Consider the following 10,965-nt stretch of genomic DNA (forward strand, 5'->3'; position numbering starts at 1 on the left):
CACTCTACAGAAAAAAAAATTTAAAAGAAAAATGTGTGACATAATGAAAACTAGTACATAAAATAAATTATATTTCATAAATAAATGTTTATACAGCAAACGATATCATGGCCTGTAGATGTAATAGTAATTAAAGTTAACTGATCTAAACGAAGAAGGTATATGTGGTATAAAAACCCAGGCCAGGTACATTTATTTGCATATTCATCTCATGGCTTTGTGGGTTTTCTCCTGCTTCCAGAAGATATTCTTATAAGGAAAACTAGGAACTCTAAATTGTCTCTATGTGAATGAGTGCAAGTATGAGTCTGAGCGTTCTCTGCCATGAACTGGCTTTTCACATTGTCCCAGATGCTACCAGGAAAACTTTTAGTCACCACAGTCCTAAACTGGACTAAAGGCTAAATAATCAATGGAGGGCAGAATGATACTAAGAATACCACAGATCTTTCTTAAACAAATTGAGAAGACTTTGAAGAAGGTATATGAACAGCGTGTGGTCATCTAGGGATGACCTAGATTTTACCACTAGTGCTCAAAAAAGTACCTGCATGAATAGACTTTGTACTCAGACAAATTAAAAGTCATAAACCTCCATCTTTATTTCCATTTTCAACTTGGTATGAGCGTCTTTCTTTTTGATTGACACAGCAAAGTATGTTTTGCATCCACAATGTAAAAGTTTCCTTAGGGTTGAATGCTTCAGTGTTCAGCTTGCAAAAATAAATATGCATTAAAGGATCAGTTCAGTATTTTTCGAATCGAAGTTATTTCTTCACAATCATTGTATATATTAATTTGCCATATGAAAATGCATTCTAAAATGAAGCATTTTTTTTTATCAATCTTAAAAAATACCTAGCCTGTTGTTGTGCTTTATAATGGAGGAAAAGACACTGGTGTCCCAACATGAAAACAAAATCCTTCAAACTTACAGAATACACCCACTTTGAAGCAGCACCTTTCTGAGGCATGCTTATGACAACAAAAGTAAAGAGGAAATAATATATTTTATTACAGATTCTTGGTACTGTTTTCTTGAGGTAAGGATATATTTCTTGCTCACTTATTTGTTGGCAGTGGGCATCGTAGATGGAGGTGGATGAAACTCCAGGCTGTGTATTAAATCACAAACCTTTGCAATGCTATTTGTTTCACAGATATATTCTGCCATGGCTTGTAAGAACAGATATAGGTGTTCAAAAAATTATCAGATTATTTTTTTCCTAAACAATGCATACACATTGTTGTTTTTTACATTCAGTTTTGTTATTTTACATAGCCCACAGAGCGAGAGTCATGCTGAATGGCAGTGTCGTGATGAGCAACATACATAAGAGTTTCATTGTACTTTGTACATATAACAATTATCTGATCTGATTACGCTGCATTGTATTTATTATAAAAGTCATGGATTTTTGAAAGAGCCAAGTCAACTTGCACAGGGTAATTTGAAAGGGCCAATCAATACTCAGCATTACTTCCTTTGGTGTGTCATGCACATACACGATAAATAATAATAAGTGAGAACATGAAAAAGGTAAAGAATGTGATAGCGTAAAACCATAATGAATCAGACTGAGGTGCCACAAAGCAACTGTTGAATTTTACAGTGCATGCCGAGTCACTCGCTCTTCCTGAGGATATGATAATAACAGAAATAATCGCAATGTTTTTGAGTGAGTAAAGTCACTTGTATCAATCAATCCAATGTGCAAAACTGCTGTTGTGAGGCAGGAATGACATCTCTGTGCTACCTCTCTACATATGCTAAAACATCTCTACTAAACTACTAAACTGATTAAAATTAAATACATGCCATCAGTTGTTGTCACTTGACTATACGCGTTCAGACCCTTCTTTTGCTAGGCCACTGAAGCATGCATGTGCAGGATGATAGTGACAACAGTAGGCAATATATTTGCAAAATAATGCAACAAATTTTTTTTTTGAGTGTCGGGTATTAGTTTACGTATTGTGAAAGACTATGAGTGAAGTTAAGTGTGAGTTTTCCAAAGATTATTGTCTAATTCTCTATAGACCAGAGACAGCAGTTCGTTCACATCTGAGTATCAACATTCAATAATGTCAATAACAATGCTTGATGATGACTCTTTGTGGTAAAACTTGTGGTGCCATGGAGGAAGATGGCCAGCAAAGTAAAGTGCACAACCAATCTTTTAAAATCGTTGAATCTCACAAAAATATTTTTTTTCCTCCTTTTCCTAAACTATTTAAAATATATGAACAGATCAATGCTTGATAATGCTCTTGGTTTAAAAAGTGAACTTATTTGGTAAGTTTGAATGCTTTTGTTTTCAGATTGGACCCAGGTGACCTTTACTCCCAAGTACATGGGCAGGTAGGTATTTTTTATTTATAAAAAGTGCTTCTCTTTATAACACAATTTCATGTGGCAGTTGTGCCAATACAGTGCCAATGACTGTGAAGAAATAACTTCAACTTGAAATATCCAAACTTATTCAATAAAGCAGACTAGCTCTTATCTTACTTGTGGCTTCTGTACTTATTTCGTGATAACGTTTATGAGTGAAAATCTCCTCTCACAAACAGCACTGGTTAAAGGCAGCGTGAAAGGCCACAATATTATTGTATGACAATTGGGATAAGAGTCCACACTGCTAGCCTTGACAATATTGAAACATTAGAACAATGTAGATGAGAACAGGCCATTCAGCCCAACAGAGCTTGTCGATCCTATCCACTTATTTCTTTAAATATCACATCAAGTCGAGTTTTGGAGGTCCCTAAAGTTCTACTGTCAACCGCACTACTTGCCAACTTGTACTATGTGTCTATGGAATGTGTGTCTATTTCAGTATTGTCCAGATCAGACACAGATGAGGCAGGCAGATGTTTTCCAGCTTGCTTCAAGAGCTTCCATTCCTTCAAAGCTGACTGTGCTTCAACAGACAGGCAGGTCTCATACTTGTGAAGTATCTCACTGAGATTTTTGTTTCCAAAAATGTGAATGAATTGCTTCTCCTTATGTTAAGAATATGGACCAAAGATAAAAAAAAATTGTTGAATACATTTAACGACGCATACCATGATTCAGATGATAAAGTAATGCTTTTAAGAGATCCACTTTGTCTCTGTCAGCATCAGCATGAGGAAATGCCATTGACTTCTGCGCACCACTAGTTTCAATTAAAAGAGTGAACGTTACCACAGATACGATGAGCTCGTCTTTACACCGTCCAACTGTGAGCTTCTCACACTGAAATGCAATAGGTGTATGCAGCAAAATGCTGTCAAGTTCAAGAATGTTTGATTAGAAGTGTGAAAACATATCTACAGATTTATTGCATGTCTGAAACTTACAACACTCAGTCTCATTTTTATTGGTAAGAGCCTTCAGATTTTATTTATTTATTTATTTTTTAATATTTTTATTTTATTAATTTTCATTGTAATCATTCCATACAAACAGATCAATTTATAACCCAACAAATTTGAAGACAAATCAAACCCCACCCCTGAGAAGGAGAGCTTAGCTAAAGGAAAATTGCTTTAAGCTTTTTAATAAGGCAACATTAGACAAAAGAAGGGGAGAAGTAAATATCTATATAGCCTTCAGATTTTAGTTAGAATAAATACTGTATACAGTATTCTCTAAATACTGAGAAATGTGCCTATTTTAATAAATGCATTTCATTCTCATCACAAAATTGCTTTAACACATCCATTTTTTGTATCTGTTATGACTTGTGCACTATGAGTTTTTAGAACAATATTTTATGTGGGTATTTTTGCTTCTTTTTTTCTAGAGTGGTTTCCTGACAGTTATGTGTTTCCAGAATGTAATGATTAATTATTCACAATACTTTCACATTAGTTTGTTTTACAATCAGGAGCCACCCAGTTATTATTCCCATTACAGTGGACCCTTGACTTACGAACTCAATTCGTTCGCGAGGGCTGGTTGTAACTCAAGTTGGTTGTTAGTCAAGACTATTTTTCCCATAAGAAATAACGGAAATACCCATAATGCGTTCCGAACCTCCCACAGCAACACTTACTTAACCTTTTCATAATAAAAACGGGTTGTATAATGTGCATAATTTACCAAAACACCAATAATTTTTCTAATGTACTAACCAAAAAGTTATAAAAAGTGCCTAGTCTACCAGAAACAATTTCATACTGTACTCACCATTTATTTTGACATCTTTGGGCTGCAGGAAGGGAGGAGGAGGAGGAGAATGAAATGGAAGGTGGTTATTGTTTGGAAGGAGCCTCCTTATACAAATCTTTTCTTTGAAAAATTGTCGAGATGGTGGATTTCGACATGCTGTACATATTAGCGAGATTGGTCACACGAACACCACTCTCATATTTCCACACAATTTCCTTCTTCGTTTCGATTGTGATCGCTTTCTTTACCTTCGTTACCTTCTCTTCCTTCCTTAGCAATTATCGAAATAAATTATGTAAATCACTGCCCTGACCGAAATTACGTCCACAAACACATGTATCTGGGCTCCGACTGACGCTTACAAACGCTCGCGGCTGTTTGTTTACAATCGCGCAAGCGGATACACGTGACCGCATTCAGTTCGTAACACAAGATGTTGGTCGTAAATCAAAATAAAAATTTTGGTCGTAAATCAAGTTGTTCGCATGTCAGGCCGGTCGTATATCAAGGGTCAACTGTACTGGGATGCAGCTCTGGGTTGCAATGCAAGTTGCACAGCACAGTGCTGCTTCTTACTGTATGTCATCAGTGCAATCCTTTAAATATGGTGCAGAGACTCTTTCGGTGTCCATGATTTGGATAAAAATTCTAATAAGCAAACATGTATTCTTTCTCAACTATATGATTCTGTAGTTTGTCTCTCTAACCTTGATTTTTTTGTTTACAATTAGGCTTTGGTGTATTAGATTTAGTCTTATGGTTCGTTTCTGGTTTATAACCATTTCATCTCCTTGTCCTCTTCATGCCTTCGGGCAGAATAGTGTCATGCCTTCCTGCAAACAGAAACTGTGGAGTTTTACAGCACCCTGATTAAATATATACAGCAATATTTATAACTAGCTTCGCTCACCAATCCTAAGCGCTACACGCCGTTGTGAAGAGGGAGGCTGAACGCACTACAAGGAGACGCAATCGCTCCTCTGAAACCCCCTCTTAAACGGTGATATAATGGGAAACAAATAGTTTTTTTTTACCTCCTCTTTGCTCGATTAGCTGCTGGCTTGCTGCTGCTCCTGTGTTGCGTGATCTGCATTTCGTTCTGCGCTTCGAACGTTTTAAAGTCACTGCCTTGTGTCTCTTCTCCCCCAGACATCCTCAAACACTATTTGATCTCTTTTCGCTGTTCCGTTATTTCACAGAGTAATTATTTCCGTTGGGTTTGCGCTTATGTGATCTTTACTGTCATTTTCTTGAGACTTTCGAATTTTCCTACTTCTATTATTCTATTCTGCTCTGCATGTGTATCACAGGACTTGCTTCCAAAGGTTGTAAGTATGACGTGACTTGCCTGTGTCATGAGACGTTGAAGATGTCTCTCTGTCTCTCTTCTAAAGATCACGTCTCGTCGCAGGGAAAGTTTTTTTTTATAATACAGAGATATACACAGCAAAGTATATAAAGGAGTCTCTGATGGCAACCATTGATCATAACTTATGGACAACTCTGTTGTACATGCCATCATTAACTGGAGGTCCATTTGAACACACAAGATAGTATCTTCATCTTCCATTCTTCATCCAATCCATTGGCGTGGAACACATTGTGAAGTCCATTGGCTATATCCTGTGCAGAATGAGCAGAACCTGAATCAATTAAGGCAAATCAGATATGAAGAATATTCACCTTTTTTGGAAACAGCAACGAGATAAACAATCTCCTGCTCAGAACCGTTGATGGTCTCTGTTCTGTCAAAAAGAATTCCCATGAGCTCTGCAGATTTTATTTTCTTAACAACAGAGCTGATTGCAATAGCAACTGTATGCATCATTTTCTGCCACCCACATTAGTATCATAAGCAGTGGCAACGTTCAGCAACCTCATCAACAGTACATCTTGTGCGAAATCACAAATGGGTCGTGCAAGTTAAGCTTCATGGAAAGTGAGTAGAAAGACATTTTCGAAAGCTTTAAACTTCTCTCAGTTTGTGTTTCCATTGATCAAGGGGTATGTTCATGTTCTCCATCAACTTTATCTCTTTCTATAACTTCAATTCTTTTATGTTCTTTTTTTAACTTAACGTTTTTTGAAAATTGGATGACTAAGATTTTAAGTTGCTATGGAACAGACATTTTTTTTGTTGGCAAAGTGGGAGTGTGCGCTGCAAAATTTGCACCTCATTTCACTGTTCTTCACATTAACCAGGAAAAAGCATTTAATCACTTCTCTGAAAACCTGTTTGGTTCTTTCCTTGTGATTTTTTTTTAGCAACTGTTTCATTAAATGTTAATGGGAAGAAGAGATGAGTGTTTTGTATGAGAGGCAGAAAGAAATGAATGTGGTCAAAACAAAACCCCTGCCCCAGGCTAAATACCAGATAGATAGATAGATAGATAGATAGATACTTTATTAATCCCAATGGGAAATTCACATTCTTCAGCAGCAGCATACTGATACAATAAATAATATTAAAGAATGATAATAATGCAGGTGAAAAACAGACAATAATTATGTATAATGTTAAATGTTAACGTTTACCCCCCCCGGATGGAATTAAACAGTCGCATAGTTTGGGGGAGGAACGATCTCCTCAATCTGTCAGTGGAGCAGGACAGTGACAGCAGTCTGTCGCTGAAGCTGCTTTTCTATCTGGAGATGACATTATTTAGTGGATGCAGTGGATTCTCCATAATTGATAGGAGCCTGCTGAGCGCCCTTCGCTCTGCCACAGATGTTAAACTGTCCAGCTCCATGCCAACAATAGAGCTTGCCTTCCTCACCAGTTTGTCCAGATGTGAGGCGTCTTTCCTCTTAATGCTGCCTCCCCAGCACACCACTGCGTAGAAGAGGGCGCTTCAGTGAATCATTTGCTTTCTTTTAAAGCCTCACCTTTCTGTCAGGTTTGAAATTGAGCTCATTGAAACTGTAGCTTGCACTTCACTGCACCGCATTGAGCCTTTTAAAGCACTGCCATGCTCATGTCACACAAATCTGTCAACGAGGTGGTATCTGCTAAAATGATGGTAAAAAAGTAAAATGACAAATGAGAGGTCCCTTAAAAATTCTCAAGGTAAATCAAAACATTCCATAATCGCTCAAAAGTAATAAACTAAGAAACCCAGAAAAGAGCAAAGTAAAAAAAAAATACACAAATTACCTGAGTACACTATGGACAGAATTCTAGCAGTATCCTAGATGAAGTAGATGGCTGATGAAAGTACAGTACTGTACACTTGCAGTATTCCATATCTAGTTATACGTCTTAAATACTTATCATATATTATATAACAATACTGTCTGTGTCTGTGTGTGTGTCCAGTCCCGCCAAGAATCTGATTGGTCAGTTTGACTTTAGTTGTTCAGAGGTGGAGAGGATGACATGATACTTCAATTCCTGGTTGTGGCCATTTTATTTTTATTATTTTATTTATTATTATTATTTTATTTTATAATAAAAAGGTGTTAAAATGGAGGAACAAAGTGAAGAATGTACTGAACAACATTGGGTTGCTAAATACTAACAAGGCACAACCCGAGTCCCCTTTAAAGACTGGAGGTATTCCCAAGAATAGGAATGATGTTTTCACTGCAGGTATGGGGTAAGGCACCCTGTAATTACAGAGTTAGAGAAACTGGCTTTATGGGAATGTGATTGAGAGAGGAAGAGCTGGGCAAGAAAAGCTGAGAAACACAAGGATACCAAGGAAAAGTGTAGGAAGATTACTGAGAGTACACACACGGCAAGAGATATCAGATATTTTACAATTTATCCTATTGACTGTCTTTGGCAGGTAACATAGCTTAAGAATAAGGGGGATGTGCAGGACTGCAGTAACTACAGGGGAATAAAAATTGATGAGCCACAGCATGAAGTTATGGGAAAGAGTAGTGGAAGCTAGATTAAGAAGTGAGGTGATGATTAGTGAGCATCAGTATGGTTTCATGCCAAGAAAGGGCACCACAGATGCAATGTTTGCTCTGAGGGTGTTGATGGAGAAGTTTAGAGAAGGCCAGAAGGAGTTGCATTGCGTCTTGGTGGACCTGGAGAAAGCATATGACAGGGTGCCTCGAGAGGAGCTGTGGTATTGTATGAGGAAGTCAGGAGTGGCAGAGAAGTACGTAAGAATTGTACAGGATATGTACGATGGGAGTGTGACAGTGGAGACGTCTGCAGTAGGAGTGACAGATGCATTCAAGTTGGAGGTGGGATTACATCAGGGATCGACTCTGAGCACTTTCTTATTTGCAATGGTGATGGACAGGTTGACAGACGAGATTAGACAGGAATCCCCGTGGACTATGAGGTTTGCTGATGACATTGTGATCTTAGCGATAGTAGGGAGCAGGTTGAGGAGACCCTGGAGAGGTGGAGATATATTCTGAAGAGGAGAGGAATAAAGGTCAGTAGGAACAAGACAGAATACATGTGTGTAAATGAGAGGGAGTGCAGTGGAATGGTGAGGATGCAGGGAGTAGAGTTGGCGAAGGTGGATGAGTTTAAATACTTGGGATCAACAGTACAGTGTAATGGGGATTGTGGAAGAGATGTGAGAAAGAGAGTGCAGGCAGGGTGGAATGGGTGGAGAAGAGTGTCAGGAATAATCTGTGACAGACGGGTATCAGGAAGAGTGAAAGGGAAGGTCTACAGGATGGTAGTGAGACCAGCTATGTTATATGGGTTGGAGATGGACAGAATTAGAAATGAGTACATTAGAGGGTCAGCTCAAGTTGGACGGTTGGAAGACAAAGTTAGAGAGGCGAGATTGCGTTGGTTTGGACATGTGCAGAGGAGAGATGAGGGGTATACTGGGAGAAGGATGTTAAGGATAGAGCTGCCAGGCAAGAGGAAAAGAGGAAGGCCTAAGACAAGGTTTATGGATGTAGGGAAGAGAAGACATGCAGGTGATGGGTGTAACAGAACAAGAGGCAGAGGACAGAAAGATATGGAAGAAGCTGTAGCGACCCCTAATGGGAGCAGTCGAAAGAAGAAGATATTAAAAATAACCTTTCAGCTAATAATTATGAAATAATGTCTCTTAGTGTCACACATGTTAGCTGATAGCTTTGTTGGAGTGGATGTCTAAGGAGATTAAATGGATCGGCAAAACGATGTCATTTCACAGAACTTGCACAGATTTCTGGCTTGAGTTATTTTTGCATGTAAGAGGGGCTAATAAGTCTACAGACAGTATTCTATTTTCCAGAGATCTGCTCTTACAGATCAAGGGAACCACTGGGCTGAAGCTAAATATCAAGTGTTTTTACCAGTCTAAAATAACCGTCAGACCAAGTGATATGCAAAAGGACTGTTGGTTCCATCTTCTATTTGTTGGGATGGGTCATTTACTACATCTAACGTTAAAAAAGATACATTTTGAGAAAATCTGAAAAAGGGAAACTAGAAAAACCTTTAAGTAGGGAGATGCTAGATGGGCAGTATAGAACCTTGGCAGGTACGTTACAATGCAACACAAGTTCAATAGGAAATTGTCAAGTTCTCTGAAAACTAACAGTGAAAGTCTCCTGTCTGACACTTGGGTGCAGCTTACCTACTTTACTTCATAATTTCAACTTAATGACATTTTTCAAAAGGTAACTTGAGTGAGTTGTTTAATTGCAGTTAAAGTTGCGCCTATATCCTCAAAGCTAACCAGGTGGATACTTATACTGAAGATAACAGGTCAATTCCATTTTAATTAGCATTTTTATAGATTGTCAATTAATGAAAAATTTGACAGGTGTGAGGCAATTATGATGTTTTTTTTTTCCTTTTGGTGTTATGTTGTAACACCAGAGATATCTCCAACGTTCATAAAACCAAGGGATGTTGACCAGGATTTTGCAACGTGTTTCCTGTGTAAAATCTGACAATACTGTAGTTTTAGAGAAGTTATTATGTTACAATAAGTATATACAATCATTTATACAAAATAGTAATACAATATTATTGTCTGTCTTTTTACAGGTTACATGCTGAATATTTTTCGGCACGGGAGACATGCGCACCATGAGACCCTCAATCTGCCTCTTCCAGTTGATGGAAATTCTCATTTATTCAGTTCGGTATACTGTATTCCAGAATTTCATTTTTTCAGAATTACTTAAATGTAAATGTTTTTGTCTTACTGTTGTGTTTGTATGCACTTCAGGAGAAAGGAATCTGATTGCCTTAAGGACTTGATATGTGAGACAGTGTAAATCAGCAACGTCCGGCATGACTTTGGTGGTTATGGTTGGGTGGATCACCAAATAAAATTTGCTTGGGTCCCTGAAAGGCCAGGACTGGTGTGGATTGTGGGGTACACTCACTCACTCACACATACGTCTGATTTTAAATCAGGAAAACAGAGCTCCTAGGATCATTGGGACACGCAAACCCCTCCACCACAATAAGGTGGCGGTTCGAGGAGGGGTATCTATATACAGTATCTATATATATATATATATATATATATATATATATCTATCAAGCACCACAGTGCCGGGCAGTGAGCACAGGGCCCACTAGAGGATGTTGGGCCTTCAGGCCACCCTCATGAAGTCTGTTCCTGATTGTTTGGTCAGAGACATTCACACTAGTGGCCTGCTAGAAGTCATTTTGTAGGGCTCTGGCAATGCTCATCCTAGTACTCCTTGCCCAAAGGAGCAGATACCTGTCCTGCTGATGGGTTAAGGACCTTCTACTGCCCTGTCCAGCTCTCCTAGAGTAACTGCCTGTCTCCTGGAATCTCCTCCATGCCCTTGAGACTGTGCTGGGAGACACAGCAAACCTTCTGGCAATGGCACATATTGATGGAGAAGTTGGACTA

At 38.4% G+C, this 10,965-nt stretch overlaps 1 protein-coding gene across 2 annotated transcripts in view; it reads left to right on the forward strand.

Moving 5' to 3' along the window:
• The window catches only part of gxylt2 (glucoside xylosyltransferase 2), a 101,332-nt gene extending 90,866 nt beyond the window's left edge, over positions 1-10,466 (forward strand). The window contains exons 8-9 of one of the 2 annotated variants that reach the window (XM_028825404.2): positions 2,323-2,362; positions 10,122-10,466. The gene's annotated coding sequence lies outside the window, so the exon portion shown is untranslated. The remainder of the gene's footprint in view (positions 1-2,322; positions 2,363-10,121) is intronic. The other variant, XM_028825405.2, reaches the window with a different exon arrangement.
• The last annotated feature ends 499 nt before the right edge of the window (positions 10,467-10,965 follow it).

The sequence above is a fragment of the Erpetoichthys calabaricus genome, chromosome 18, assembly GCF_900747795.2.
Source record: "Erpetoichthys calabaricus chromosome 18, fErpCal1.3, whole genome shotgun sequence".
NCBI lineage: Eukaryota > Metazoa > Chordata > Cladistia > Polypteriformes > Polypteridae > Erpetoichthys > Erpetoichthys calabaricus.